This window comes from Apus apus, chromosome 2, assembly GCF_020740795.1.
Source record: "Apus apus isolate bApuApu2 chromosome 2, bApuApu2.pri.cur, whole genome shotgun sequence".
In the NCBI taxonomy this organism is placed as follows: domain Eukaryota; kingdom Metazoa; phylum Chordata; class Aves; order Apodiformes; family Apodidae; genus Apus; species Apus apus.
In genome coordinates this window covers 40,558,693-40,574,126 of record NC_067283.1, presented here as the reverse complement: position 1 = coordinate 40,574,126, position 15,434 = coordinate 40,558,693, and the positions used below count along the sequence as shown (strand labels likewise).

Sequence of the window (15,434 nt, the reverse complement as noted above, 5' to 3'; positions counted from 1 at the left end):
AATTACCTGGAAGCAACTCAACAGGACTGAGCATTAGTCAGGAGAAACAGACATTGGCTTACTTCCATGTTCAGAGTATCTGATTCAAGGGATATCTGAAGTTTGGGTTTCACCAACGAACTTGCAGCAAGGACCCCCTTGAGTCACAGGCATCCTAGTGCAACAGAGAAAGGAGAACTAGGATCTGGACATTTCTAATGCCATAAGGAGGATTTTTGGCTTTTTGAGCATCTAATTCCCTCTGCTAAATAAAGAAGGTAACAAAGTTGGATTATTAACAAAATATACACAAGACAGACATACTACAGAGAAAGGGATGGAAGACACAGAAGTACAATAAATATATTAATTAGAAATCTGCAAATAAAAGAAAAAGAAATTAACAAGTAAAGGAAGGCACACGGAAATTACAGCAGTACTGGAAGCACAGGTAACAGCATGGTATAAAAAGGGCTTTTTGTGTACAATTCTAAAATACAAGTACAAACACAGAAAACCTAATGTGTAAGTCAAATATTGCAGGGCAATAAAAGTACAGAGGGAAGACCACACAAAAGAGCTCTTTAGTCTTGCAATTTAAACTGGTTTTCAAGCTTTCCTCTTCACATGCTCCCCCAAGACCACTCAGTACAAACATTCAACAGCATAGGAAAACGTACACATCTTGAAATCCTGAAGGAAAGTACATTTGCTTTTAATACACAGTGAGATTTCTACTGAGCTTCAGGTGTCTGGTACTTGCAGATGTTTGCCCTTCCAGCAAGCAAGGCGCAGAGACTGTATCTTAGCACTTCAATGTAATACTACTAAACTAGGTATTAAGAAATGAGCAATGTAAAGACGCATTAGAGCTTCCAACTATCTGGAATCAGCAGCAGCTCTTTGCAGTCAGTACCACCCTGGCCTTCACTGGATCACAGATTGTAAGGATGCTGTAAGTGACTAGAGACAGGGTTGGATTTTATTTTCTGTTATTGTTATCATTCACAAACAAGCAGAAGTGGAAAAAACAGAGAAATATATAATCCTTAGAAACATTCTTGTTCCCTAAGCTAACCAGTACAGAATGCACTCTTCTAGCAATAAAAATGGGATCATTGCAGGAATTTTAGAAGATGCTCTTTCTTTGGGATGTGGTGTCTTGCATGGAATGCTGAGAAAAAAAGACTAAAGGTGCTATGGCATCAAGCCGCAGCTGAAGCATGGTCTTTCAAGCACAGGGTCCACCAGGAGGCATGTTTCTTCCCATCATGTTCCTGTCTCTACCCACTATGCACTGTGCCCTCTCTTTTCCCTCTTCCCTTTCCAGGGCTGATGGGCGGATCATAGGTATTCCAGAGATCATGTCAGTGAGCTGCATCTGGCCCCCTCAGAGCTCAACCCTAAGAACCAGAGCGTGCAGCACTGTCAGTGGGCAGAGCACAGACCCAGCTGTACAAGAAGTTTTTATCCCCCTGGTTAGGTTCAGAGGTTGCATGGGTCCACAAAGCCATGGTAAAAAACAAGGTGCAAAAAACCAAAACACAGAAGTATGCGAGGTGCCCAGCAGATGAAAGAGGGACTGCAGTGGTGTCCCAAAAGCATGAGTGATGCTAAGGGCAACTGCAGTAGCATTGGGATCCTGGGGGGAGCAGAGAGGGCACAGGAGGAAAGTAAACTTGTGGAGTCAAGGTTTGGGGTATAGTAGGAAAGGGAAAGCAGAGCTCTCAGCCACCTACAGATTTTAATGCAGCCACTAGGGTCAGAAACTCTGGCTACAAAGGGGTTTCACTGCTGAACTATTATGCCAAGTGATATTCCCATCTCACGCGTAGCCATCTGTGCAGATTCCATAAGGTAAATTATGTTTTCACTGGCATTTGAGCAACTGCATCATCCTTGTGTGCAAAGAGAGCTGCATGGCACACATGTCTCACTGTAATGGAAAATCACTAACACCAACTCCATTTTCCCTATCAATAAGGGAATAAATGTCTGTTCTTGTCCTTAAAGTTGGATTCCCTGATATAAAGGATTGCATCCACTACTCTAGCAACATCAAAGGAATTACAGCTTGCTATAGATGCTCAGCATCTGCATGCACATTTGTATCTGTGGCTACTGAAGGTGACACGAGTAGAGAGGAATTTCTTGTTACTGTAGCTTATGTGCTCAAACAAGTAAGCAAGAATGGGAAGAAGCAAAAATGAAGAAGCTGACAGACTGACCACAGGAGGTTCCCTGTTGGCTGCAGCATGATTGCACTCAATCTGTCTGGTCTGTCACTCTTCAACCACCAGAAAAATTGGAAAAAAATTATGTACAATCCAGATTCCCAAGAATGTGGATCACAGGGTCTGGTGCACAATTCACCTGCCCAGCCATACCACACTTCTGATGATGTACAGCTGGAAAACAAAGGACTTTGCTGCTAACTTTAGGCACAGTTATCCGGAGAAGCCCTCATTTGAAAACATCCTAAATGGCACCACAGAGCTCCACACTCCTTGGGAACACAGGGTCCACCACAAACATCACTGGTTATTCAGTTAATACCTAAGGTGTCCCTGTGGAGAAACTGCTGGCCCTCCATACAGGAGATGCACTGCACATGTCCAGGTGCCTCCAGTCCTCCTCAGGTACAGCCCATATAACTCACATATGAATCTATAAACCGCTTGGATTTGTGTGTGCAGCTCTACCACCTTCAAATGAAACTCTCAGCTTCAAATAATCCTTCAAGAGATCCCCAAAAACCCAGTTCAAATTTTCAAGCCCAGTTAAGTAAACTCCTGCCCTTCCAAGTAACAAACTTCTCAAAATTTGATACAGAATTAGAAAAGTCCAGGAAATAAAGACTCCTACAGGGCTCCTTTTTTAGATATCCTTTAGAGGAAACTTGAACTTTGAATAAATATTAAAATTTTATAACCAAAAACCTATTAAAAGGGAACACTGTTAAAAAATCATTGTTTTATCTGACTTCCAGAAAATGACCGAGATATTTTACAGGTTTAAAAGACCTGACATTATTATAACTTTTTTCTCCTTCTTTAAGACACTGACTTTGTTGGTATGTAGAAAAGAAGCTCACTGATAAATCTAGTATTCTATTCTCTATTAAAATGGGTCATAATTTTGCCACGTGGAATGCTTTTGTTGTCAATCAGGCTTAGCAAATTACCCACTGAAATATAAAATACTCCTCTTTTTAATGAATTGTTTTCCTTGAACTCTTTCTTTCTGTAATGCCAGTCTGTTTGTTTCAGCACACACACAGATCTGCCTTGCTCTCCATAACCATAAAGAGCTGTATTTTATGTCTTTGTACTCTGTCATTGTCAAAAAATGCCAGATAAAAATTTAACTCTAAAAATACTTTTAATTAGTAATGGCAAGACAGCCATAAGCTGAAGCTAAAGGCTAAAATTCACAGGCCCACCCGAAAAGTCCAGTTTACTAATGAATTGAGGACAGGACCAATTTTACCTGAAACAAATAGCAATTTGCCACCACTACTCCCAGACAACTGCAGATGGCATATTTATGAAGAATAAAAACAAAGATACCCATGGGAAGAACTATTTCTGTACATCCTATCCTTAATCATTCTTATACTACCTGTCAGTACAGACCTTTCAGTAAGCTACATGTTGGGTTGTCCTGTGTATCTGTGTGCTGTGTTTCAGAGCAGATGAGCTTCTGCAGGCCAACAGGCTGTGGATACTAGGGGAAAAACTTCCATGTTGGCTCCTCCAACACCTGCAGGCTGAATTTGACCACAACTGTTTAAAAAAACAAGAAGACTGACAAAAAAATGCTGAGTCTCCTTCTACATCTCATGCTAAATCTATTCCAGGATTTAGATGACGGCTCAAACTGGACAGTATCAAAATAACAGTTATTTGGCGGCGGGGGGGGGGGGGGGGTAGAAGAAAAAAGAGGAAGAAAAAAGAAGAAGAAAAAGAAGAAAAAAGAAGAAAAAAAGAAGAAAAAAGAAGAAGAAAAAAGAAAAAATAAAGAAGAAAAAAAAAGAAATAAGAAAAAACCCACATATTTTTCTTTACTTTCCTATGGACATATGATAAACCTGCACCACAGCAATGTGACTGATTGGGTACTGAGCTGGAAAGTGAGGATACCTGTGAGCTGGAGCTGAGCAGGAGCAGTAGGACCCAGAGGAGAACAAAGCAGCCACTTCTGGTATCTGTGCTGTCTGTGCGTTACAAAACAACACATTTCACGGGTACCAAGTGAATTCCTACAAACAAACACCACGATCCTTTAAAACAACGCTGCCTGTGTACTGTCAGGGGGAAGGCACCATGACACACCACAGCTAAGGGCAGTATCACTGGTTGCAGACACACTATGAGTGGGGCAGTTCAACCCTCTCTGTGGCTCCCGGAAACCGTCAGGAAATTCAGTTTAGCAGATGAAACAAGAACCTGGTTCCGAGCCTTGGAACAACCACTGTCTTTCATGCATCTCTCCCTGGCATTCCTCAAACACAGTGCAGCTGCCTGGCTGCTCCACAGCACAGCTACCTTGAAGGTAGGCAGCTAAAATGCTCTGGAGTACCAAACCAGAGAGATGCCAAGAGCTGCTTGCAAGATGCCAGGTGATTTGAATTCCCAGATGAAAGTCTCTGGCAGTGGAAGATTTTCATGATCTCAGAACACAGCAAGACAAAATCCTAAAGCAGTAGGAAGAGAAATTAATAGAAGCCAACAGCAAATGAGGTGGGAAAAAAGGGGTGCAAAAGATCACTGATTCAATGAATAACTGAAATGTCATGATTAATCAGTGTGAGCCTGAACTCCAATTACATAATGGATTCATTATCTAATGAAACACCAAATGTACTCAAAGTATAATATTCTCCCCTAAGACAGGACTCAGAATGCAAGCTGACATTTTGTTCCCAAAAACCTTCCAGTGTAGACATCTTTCTAACAACTACTTCCAGTTGCAGAAGCGAACTAGGTAAAAGCTTACAGATCCTAAGATACAAATAAACTCTCTTAACAGTCACAGAGTAATAAAATGGTTGTAGAGAGCCACATGAACATTTTAAGCTATAATTATTTTCTGATTGTGAGATCACTAGAGGTATCATTCCTTATTACAGATTAACAGCCTACTTAATTATATTGTGTGGGCAAATGAATCAGCACTTTAAGACTGATGGGTTGGGTTCACGTTGAAAAATATATTTAACTTTTCTCCCTTTACATGTCAAGTCAGGAATTATTTTATAACTCTCAGCTGATAAATAATTTTGTGAAGCTTAGCAGATATAGAGTAACAACGATCAATGACACTAAAGTATTACCAATTATCTCCTATCTTTCCAAGGATGTTTTGCTCTTGGAAGTCTTCTATAGCAACACATTTCTTGGAATTAAATTTGATATGCTTGACAGAAATCACAGAAACAGCTGTCAGGGATGTTCTTAGACCTCTTTCTTTCAAGCCCTAACAAAGATTGAATCACTTGAGGATGTTCAGTGCTGCCTACTTTTCCCAGTTATCTCCTACATCCTCTTCATATCTCTTAAGACTACAAAAGGCTCCTGTCCCTTGTCTGAGCAACATACCCTGCTAAGAAATGTAAATAACATTTTGTGTACGTATCTATGCCATCTGAAAAAGGAAACAAAACATTACATACACCTACAGTGCATATGTAGTGGCAACATGCAGTAAGTTAAAAATGAAAGGTACACCATAATCTCTTGAGCACCATTTATCACTATATTTGCAGGAAAGTCGATTAACCATCTATATAAAAAGGGACAAAGGCTCAAGATACGCCAGTTACTGCTCAACAAACATATTTGCAACATGTTTTTTTTAAACTGCTGCATAAGAACATGAAGAACCACATTACAAACGCTAAAGGGAAAAGCTCCAAAACAGTCAGATGACTGTCAGCAAAGAGTTCTCCAAAGCCTGATCATTTGTTTCTAGCTTTATTACTAGTGTCAAATTAGAGTCAAAAACATTTTTAGAATTTGAGATTGTATTTTACCAAGTCTTATTTTCTGAGACAACAACTATTCAATTTGGCAAGAAAACCCTTTGCAGCAGCAGCTGAGTCAATCCTCCATATGATCTATACTAGAAAAAAAGATAAACTCTGAAAGCTTAAAATAACCTGAAGTGGAAATACTTTGTCTTCTTCGGGTAAAGAGACCCAGACTAAAGTCTGTTCAAAAGTTTGGTTATGAACTGAAAGCTTAGCAGCCTTTCACAATTAGGCATGCAATAGGTTTCCAATAACTCTGACAGAATGCAATGGAAAATGTTTACAACATAAAAGGTCAATTTCACAGTATTTGCTAATTATTTTTCTCCCATGTTATAAAATAATGTGACCAAAGTGAAAAAGACAAGTGTTTGGTTGGAGCCATACCCTGACTCTACCCAGTAGCTAATGATGGATGCTTCTTCAACTTAATTCTGCAGTATGGTATTAGAGAAAATGTCTTCTTGATCTCAAGATAATTACAATAATCACTTCAATGATTACCAGCATAATCAGTGACAAGTCTTGCAATTTAATCTTGGTAACTGCATCTGGTGACTGCAGATGGTGTCCTCGTCCAACTGAAAATTTCATCCTGATTTTGCAAAACGTAAATCTAACCCGCAGTAACAAAAGCTGTGCTATCAGAAACTAACAGGCCTTTAAGCTAACACCTTGCAAAGATAAGCAAGATTCAGACCATCTAGAGACCTTTCTTCTACTTTTAAGGGCACTTGTTTGGTTCTGCATACTGCTGTCTTCAGACTCATTTGAGATTCACCCAAATGTTCCCACAACTTAGTAGGCAGTGGGAAGAGAGAAGCTGTAATTAGGCTGGGGAAGCTGTGCTGATAATAAAGTCAGCAAGGCAGAAATAAGCATGCAAACCTGAAGGGACCATTTGGCAAGGAACACGCTAGCGGCTTTGTAAAGTTGACAACAGTGGCATGAAGCAGCCAGCAAGACAGCTGCTGGCAGCAGATACCCAGGCACTATGGGGTCCTAGAAGAAATAAGATGTGTTACAGATTCCAAAGTAAGAGAGGGAAGGGAAAAGGAGAAAGAAGCAGTGCATGACTGAAAGCTGGCTCTTCCAGCTGACCCTCTGCTATAGAGCAGGTTCCCAGGAACCATGATGGGTCACCACAGATGAGACCATCTCATGGGTAAGATGCCTCAAACGGAAATGCAGATGTGAGCAGAGGCAGTGCCACAGTGGCGGCTCAGCCTCCCGTTTGACATACTCTTGCTTTACATGTGGTCTAGATTACTCTGTTGTGTTACACCACAGGAAACCAAGGCTGTTTCTCTCCATGCACAATTGCCCAGGGACATAAACACAGAGCAATAATCTATGGCACAGGGACTTTGCAAGGAAAGAAGTCAGGGAAGCAGAAGCTACTACAAACATGAAAAGATCTGATTCATATCCACAAGATGAGACCACAAGGAAAGGAACATAATTCCAGAGCAATTACTCTGTATGAAGAAATCTGAAAAGTGGTGGTGATGGGGGAACTACAAGCTAAATTAGCAATAGAGCACTTCAGAGTACCTCAGCAGTTACTAATTCAGCTTTTTATGCTTTGAAATATGCTAGTTGTATAATAACATGGCCTTTAAGAGGCATGCAAGAAGTAGAGTATCTAATTTAGAAAAATGCAAGAAAAATGAAGTGTGTAACATTTTAAATAAAAGAAACCAAAAAAGTTCGACATTCCAAATTAAAAGCTCTAAACTTTAAAAGTGAATGGTCAACACCACAAAACAACAAACTTCTATTACAAAAATTGAAATTGTGATTTATCAACACATTTCAGAAAACAGCGAAAGACAAGTATGGAATAATTATGAGATCAATAAGCACTTAGCAATTTTAAGAAGACATTCGAGTGAGCTTCTGTAATCAAGCCACACTCTAAGTTAACTATAAGCTGTCTGGGCTTGCCAACGAAAGTGGTTATCAGTGATGCTGGTTTTGCTGTGTCAATGGTTATTAAATCTGCACACTGCCACTTGCATAGCTGAGAGTGCAAGGAGCACATATACAACACCACATACATCTATACTTCCCATTTCTGGACCAAAGGTGTCAAGCAAAGGTATCATAAGCCTCTACTGTATCAAACCACCCACCACTAAAACTACATCCCCACTTCTAATATTTCAATCCATGAGCAGCTTCAAATAACTGTAGTATCTTTTTCATTGGTTTGTCAGAGAAAGTTTTCTTTCCTTCAGTGTCTGCCATAGTACTTGGCTAATAATAGATTTCATTTCTGTATTTATATGATCATTAGAGCTATATTATATCATTCTAGCTCCACAAGCATAATATGTGCCAGTCTGGAATAGCCAGGCACAGGGCTTTTGTACTTCCATGAAAGCAAAGCTAGCAGGTTCCCTTCAGGACTTGCTTTTAGCTCTGCTGGCTGCTACACGAGTTAGAGGCTGAGGAAAAGATCAGCCCAAGTGCAACCTTTGCAGCTCTGCTTCAGCTGAGGATTTCCCAAGCAAACAAAATCTAGCAGCAGAAAGCTTCAATGCCATCTTGTGCTGGCAGCATTTCCCTAATTAAGAGTTTAAGGCCAGATGGAGCCATTAGATCATCTAATCTGACCCCCTGCCTATCACATGACGTGTTGTTTTACCAGTAAACCTCATATTGAGCCCAATAATGTAGGTCAGACTGAAGCATGTCAGAACAAGGAGACTGCTGCATGCCCAAGGCAGTACCTTTGGTACCTGCTGTTCTTGCACCATGCCATACTGGGAGGTAACAGGATGCCTTCAGTGAAGCCTCAATGCACCCCAGGAAACTCAATTCCATCAACATCCACCATAATAGTTGAACTACTTTAGCAGACATATCTGCTCCATCAGGACCTAGACACCAAGCAAAACTGTCTGTTTTCAAAAGAAAGGCCACATTGAAAGATAACGTTAGACTGCTCATCATGAACAGTTGCTTGTTATCACTTGTAACCCAGTGAGAGTTAAAAAAACCTGTCTATTGGTTAATGTGCTGGTGAGTTACATCAGGCCCTCAGCTGCCATTAAAGGACTTTGCAAATTATATGTGTTCCACCTAAGCAACAATCAGGTTGTTTTCATTTTGAAATCACTGCTCTGGAGCATCCCTGAGGCCTTCCAGGAAGTCAGGTAAAATCCTTTTATCTTCTTTTTTAAATAATGCAGTATTTTTCCAAAGTCATAAAAATCTGTGTAAGTTTCTCTTCTGAGGACATATGATCACAGCAATTTGTTATTACAATTTGATGTAGGAGGCTGAAATTCTTTAAGGGTTCTCTGGCCCTTACTCAGCAAAAATATTTAGCCTGGTTGCAACTCTGCAGCTTGATGAGAGGCGAGCTTCAGTGTTCAGGGGGCTGAAATAAAAGTTGTTTATCAACAATTGCCAGATAATAGGAACAGCTTTAAAGAAAAAAGAAAAATTAAAACAGATTGGTATTTCTCAGTGGAAATAAACACCAGTCTTTATCACACATGAAATCAAGCTGTGCTAAAAAAACCCAAAAAACAAGGCGCAGCTGCTCAATACTGAGTGAGCAGAGATTTTCCAGTCAGTCAGTCATTCTTCCCAAGGAGAAAAGAAAGAGCCAAAAAAAAAGTGTTGCAATGACTGCCTCCAAGATGAGAACAAACTGTTGAGGTCACATTTATTCTAAGGGAAAAGAGGTCTTTATTAGAAACACTAGACCACGACAGAAAGAGACCAAAACCCAGTTCAACAAAAGACTTATTTTAAGGACAGGAATACATCAGCTCTTTGTGTGCCCCTGCTGAGATTATACAGCCAAGTTGACTTTGGAGGAGCCAACTGATACAAAAAGCAGGAGTTGTGAAGATACGGGAGGCTGCAAGTTCACAGCTGAAGCTGCTCAGGTAGAAATAATTTATAGCAAATTAAGTTAGGTCATGATAACGAAATTTAAAGACAAGTGGGAGATGATTCATTTCACTAAGGCTTGTTGAAAAGTGAAAACCAAGCAGAGCTAACAGAGGGGCTAATTTAACTCTGGCTACCATTGGTACTGGCACCGAGATAAATTTAACTGAACATACGTAGAAGAGGAAAGAGAATGTAAGAACAGGATTTTGAAACAAAAAAAAAAAAAGATATTTTCCCAAATTGCAGGGGGGAGCTGGGCAAATGTGGCCTTGTGAATCTCTACTACTTGTTTTCCCAGTTTTAAAACATCCTGACACACAGCCCTCAGTGGCAAACATGGTGGAAATACCTTATTGCAAGCGTTGGGAAGGGATGGATACCAACACCTGCACTGCAAAGCCCCTGCCATCAAGGAGCAGGGGGGAGGATGGAAAAAAACTGCTGGGAGAAGTTCTTATAAGAGGTGCAGCCCCACTGACAGGTCACTAGAAAGCAGAGCCATGGCAGGAGGGATGCTTTCATCATTGAGGGATTTGCAAGTTACCTCAACAGGTTATCTGGCAGCCTGGGCTTTGGCTTTGCTTTGCAACAGATGCCACGCTACTACAACCTCAACTGTCCCTCCTGCCACCCACCTGCCTCTCCCTTCTCACACTGTGAAAAGGGGAAAAAAGAAAGAGTCACTTTATAATGGATGAATGCAGCGGTTTGCAGGAGGGGGGAAGGAGAGTGAGCGAGTAATGAAAAAGCATTAATATTAAAGTAATAAAGCTTGTAACCATTTTTCAGTCTGAAATGCACACCACCATAAAACAATGCTTAAAGGCACTTGTTTCTGTTCCAAACCACCTGCATACTAAGGCACCCTGCTATTAGCACAGAAGTTGTTTACTACCCGTCTCATTTCAGTCTAATTTCAGGAGAGCCGTAAAGCTGAGTTTTTTCACTCGAACCCAAGTGGCCTCAGGTTTTCTTTGGTGTGCCAAGCCCTGCTGTGTCATCTGCAATCCCTGCCTGGTCACTAACCTACTTGTTTCTAACAAGACGTAGAGAAGTCAAATAGGAACAAGGGAATCTGTCTCCAGCACGTGGCAGACGTACTCCCTCCTTCTCATCCCATTTCTGAAACAGCTCCTACTCTCGGTGAGGAGTGTTGAACATAATAACGATGTGGCTTTATCAGCCAGCATGTGTCACTTGTGTCCACACATTGCCCCAAAACGGTCTGGGTGGTAGTAGGTAAAATTACACTATTACTTCCTCTCCTGAAAAAATTCCTTAAAATAAAAAAAAGAAAGAAAAAAGAAAGAAAAAAGAAAAAAAAAAGGAAAAAAAAAGAAAAAAAAAAGAAAAAGAAAAAAAAAGGAGAAGCAATGAAATACAATGGCAGAGAAAATTTTAAAAAGGGAATTATTTTGAAATTAGACTTATTTTATCTGATGGCTTTTTTTTTTTCACTTGCTTGACTTGTTTTTTTTCTCTCTCCCCCACCCCTAAATAAAAGCATCTTAATTAAAACCCATAAATCTGCTTTTTTTTTCCCCTCAATCAGAAACAAACATCAGGATTTAAGGACTCTTCACAAGGATGGCCCAGATGGCTACAAAGAAAGTCCTTGTCTCACCGGCAAGACTACAAATTCAAGGACAAAAAGTCAGAGGGTAGAGGGTGATACCTACAGAAATGTTCAAGGCTGCCATGAAACCTGTGGAACTTCAGGAAGATCAAAGAAAAAAAAAAGAACCAGAAACTGCCATCATGCTTGTGCTCTCACCATGAAGGGAAGAAGCCAGACGTGGGAGCTTCATGTGAGAGGCCACACTGGCTCACGAGCTAATGGGTGAACTCCTTACAGCCTGGTGCCCAGTGAAATTGCCAAGCATGAGCAAGTTCTATAAATAATAGTATCTTTCTAGGAGCTACATGACAAACCATGAAGCAGTCAACCATCAGCAGTATCAGCTTCCCATTGATTAATCCAGAAGAGAGATGCACTGACATGGTCAACAACCCATACAGTGGCATAGTTTTATCCCATATTTATCCATCTTCACCACAAGACAGTGAGTAACAAAAAGCATGCTGCTAACTGCACCCCTCCTTTCTCTCTTTTTAGGATTCAAAGGAATCTTTACCTCTTTTATGCATTCAAATCCCAAATTTGGATACACATCAACAGTCTAGGACACCCAAACAAGTTTAAATTGGCTATGGAACATTATCAACCCCCTGTCTCCATACTATGAAGAACAACAAAGAGTAAAACAAAGCATATCAGTTCAGAGCAGCATTTTCAAATCTTTTTCCTTACGCTCCCCATCACAGGAAATACTACATTGCTCATTCTTCTTCCTTTAGTTGCCATAGACGCAGTGCCACAGTGCTGCAGCAATGCTACGACCATCTCCGTAAGCTGATTCACTTGTGAGCAGCTCCTGCACTTCTGACTTCTTCCCCTCTTGCTTTCAGTGAGCCAAAAGTACCCTCCAGTTCTCCCCTGCCCTTCATTTTTTGGCACTTAACCGACACACAATAAAATTGACTAAACTCTCACAGCGAAGTGGTGCCATATACACTGCCAGTGCCACTCATGTTCTGGTCCAGGGAAAGCTTGCCTGCATCCCAAAAGGATGCTTCCTGAAAATGTCAGACTTTGCATTTCAAACTTTGCAAACTTTGCCAGCCTGAGGAACAGCCCAGTATTAAACCTCACCATGCTGACACAGTTGACACCATGCTGTCAACTGATTTTCAAGCTGATCCATGAGACTTCCTGAAAAGCTATTATGATGGGTCACTTAACCTGCTTTCCTTTTCACTGGGATATACAACATCTCTTCTCTTTCCATCAAAAAAACCCCGTCATCTTGCAAATAGCCATGCTAAAATTCTTTGAAGTTGCAACTCTGAAATGTACTTTGGCAAATGAGAACATCTCTGCAAATGGGGAGAAGTGGGAAACCATCAGCCCTGGAGGTATCTTAGAACTTCATCTACAATATTAACCCCCCAGACTACCATCTCATATTATGAAGTTACTTTTATGGTTGCACAGACAACTTTGTTAAGAATGAGTGATTAGTTGTCTACCAGTGATACTAACAGCTGTTTTAATATGGTAATAATTTATTAATAACAAAAGAAATACTAGCCTTCCCTTAGAATCAATGTTAGTGGTAAGAAGAGATGGAAAATAGCATATTTATAACATGCCAATAATGATTTTATTTAAAGCTGTTACAATATTCCCCAGGCAAATTTCTACAGTTTATCTTTACTCACTGAAATATAGATTTGGCTCAAAATGTGACGATTTTATTTCCCTTTACAGTGGCATTCTATCAGTTAAGTAATTTCTTATTTCTGCTGCATCCTTCATAGCATTTGTATCAATGGTGTTATTGACACTTTAATGAATTTTTTAGTGTTACTGGAACATACTAGTTTTCTGACTGAAATAGTCATTTTTATGAAATATTACTTTTTAAAAACTTAAAAAAAACCCTTTAAAACCCCCCAAGAGAGAAAACAATTTGTATAAGACATTATACAATATGGCACATTTCAATCAAAAACCAAAATTTAAATAACATTGGCCTTTTTCTGTCTTACTAAAAAGATTATCCTTTTTCTCCAGCAGGTCTTCCACCTGGAGCTTCCAGTCAGCTCTCTTCAAAATGAAGAGGAGCTTCTTCGGTGCCTAACGCCCACAGCCCCTTACGAACTGCTGAACAAAGCCACCCCACCGGATGCTACTTGGCTGTCCTTGCTCTCAGGATCTTATGAATGACCCAAAGCAGAAGCTCAGATGGTTGCAGTGAGATTACATGATGTGTTTGTAAGACAAGACACCTAATAAGAGGTATATTATGAGCGTTCTACCATGAACAAGACACATACATTGCAACCCTAACTTAACAAGATGTGTTAAGAACAGAAGATAGGCTGAAGAACATAAACGTCCTTTTTTGTGTAACAGTGCCAGCATAAAGCAGCCCAAAAGGTGGCACAGCTCCTTATTACTGCAACGTCTGTGGAGATTCCCACTAGTTTTGAGGCAGTGCTATGGCTCCCACCCAGAGCCATTCTTGCTTGCGTACAGGAAGAGGAGCGACCCTGGCAGACATTCACATGTTGCTAGGCTGAGTTCTCACTGTTGTGCAGCCCCCTGAGAGCCACTGGCTGTTTAAGGAATCCTAAGAAACTGAAGGGTTTTTAAAAGTTATTATTAACCTGAAGCTGGTGGAGCTGTGTTGGAAGAGAAGATGAACACTGCCTAAGATGGGTGGCTCCCCCAGCTCTGTGAGGATGCCCAGTTTCTCTCTGCAGGGCAGGGCTGACTAATTTATGCTCCCCACTTGGTGAAACATGCTCAGCAGGCAAGGAATGATCTCTGCTTTGCACCCAGTAATGGTGGAATTCCCAAGATGCTGCTGGACTTGGCGCTCAGAAGATGCTGGGAGCCAGAATCCTGCTTCCTACCAATGGCCACACCTGCACCCTAACAGGCAGCAGTTCCCAGCACCCTGGTGCTGCTGCGCTCAGGAGCTGTCAGGTTCCTGCTGGGCTGGAAACAGCATCTTCACTTTTTTTCCTTCACTCCTTTTCCCCATTTGGCAACTGCACAGAAACACTTGTAGATTGGGACAGATGACAGCTCTCAATGGCAACACGAGCATGACTGCAGACAGATCTACCTTTGTTGTTCTGACACATGAAAACCATCTCTGAAATCCCAGCACTGCCTGCAGTCACTCCTGTTACACATCTGTGCATAGCCAGCACTCAGCCAGACCAACACAGGAGAAAAGCAAACAGAAAAACCTCACATATTTTTGTTAGACTCGTACTCCTTTTTGCATGAGAATTTCTCTTTTTCAGTGTAATAATGGAAAGACAGTTTAAATATATTTGATACACACATTCTGCAAAGAACTGGTTTTCATTTAAAGTACACTGAGTATCTCTGATAGCTAGAGGGACAGACTTCTACTAGGAAAAAAGCAGTCTATTTAAAAGGTATTTCTTCTTCAACATTCAGTTCTCAGAAATCCCAGGTCCCTGCAACCAGCGAGAAAGTCTGGAGAAATTATGACTTGCCATCAGCAGAGGAGGATCAAATTAAAGGACATTTAAACAAACTGGGCACACACAGTCCCATGGGTCCTGAGGGAAGGCATCCATGGGTGCTAAGTGATTATGCTAATGGGAGGCCACGCTCAACTATTTTTGAAAGGTCACAGGGATCAGAGGCTGTTCTTGAGCTCTGCAAGAAAGAAAAAGTCCTATTCTCAAGGAGGACCCAGTAAACTGCAGGCACGTCAGCCTCACCTCCAACCCTAGGGAGGTGATGAGCAAATAAATCTGGGAACAATTTTTTTAACATATGGAGTAAAATAAGGTGACTGGGAGTAGTCAGCATGGATTTATGAAGGCAGGAATCACATCTGACCAACCTGATAGCTCTTTGCAATGAAATGCCGGCTCATCTCATCAAGGTGAGAGAGAAATG

The 15,434-nt window shown here is 40.9% G+C and overlaps 2 protein-coding genes across 4 annotated transcripts in view; both read right to left on the bottom strand.

Annotated features, from left to right (window-relative positions):
* Nucleotides 1-15,434, bottom strand: part of CMC1 (C-X9-C motif containing 1) — a 957,521-nt gene that overhangs the window by 639,511 nt on the left and 302,576 nt on the right. The window lies entirely within an intron of this gene.
* LRRC3B (leucine rich repeat containing 3B) overlaps nucleotides 1-15,434 on the bottom strand; it is a 46,189-nt gene that overhangs the window by 3,970 nt on the left and 26,785 nt on the right. The window contains exon 2 of one of the 3 annotated variants that reach the window (XM_051610084.1): nucleotides 63-154. The exons of the other annotated variants lie outside the window; for them this stretch is intronic. The gene's annotated coding sequence lies outside the window, so the exon portion shown is untranslated. The remainder of the gene's footprint in view (nucleotides 1-62; nucleotides 155-15,434) is intronic. 3 annotated transcript variants of the gene reach the window in all.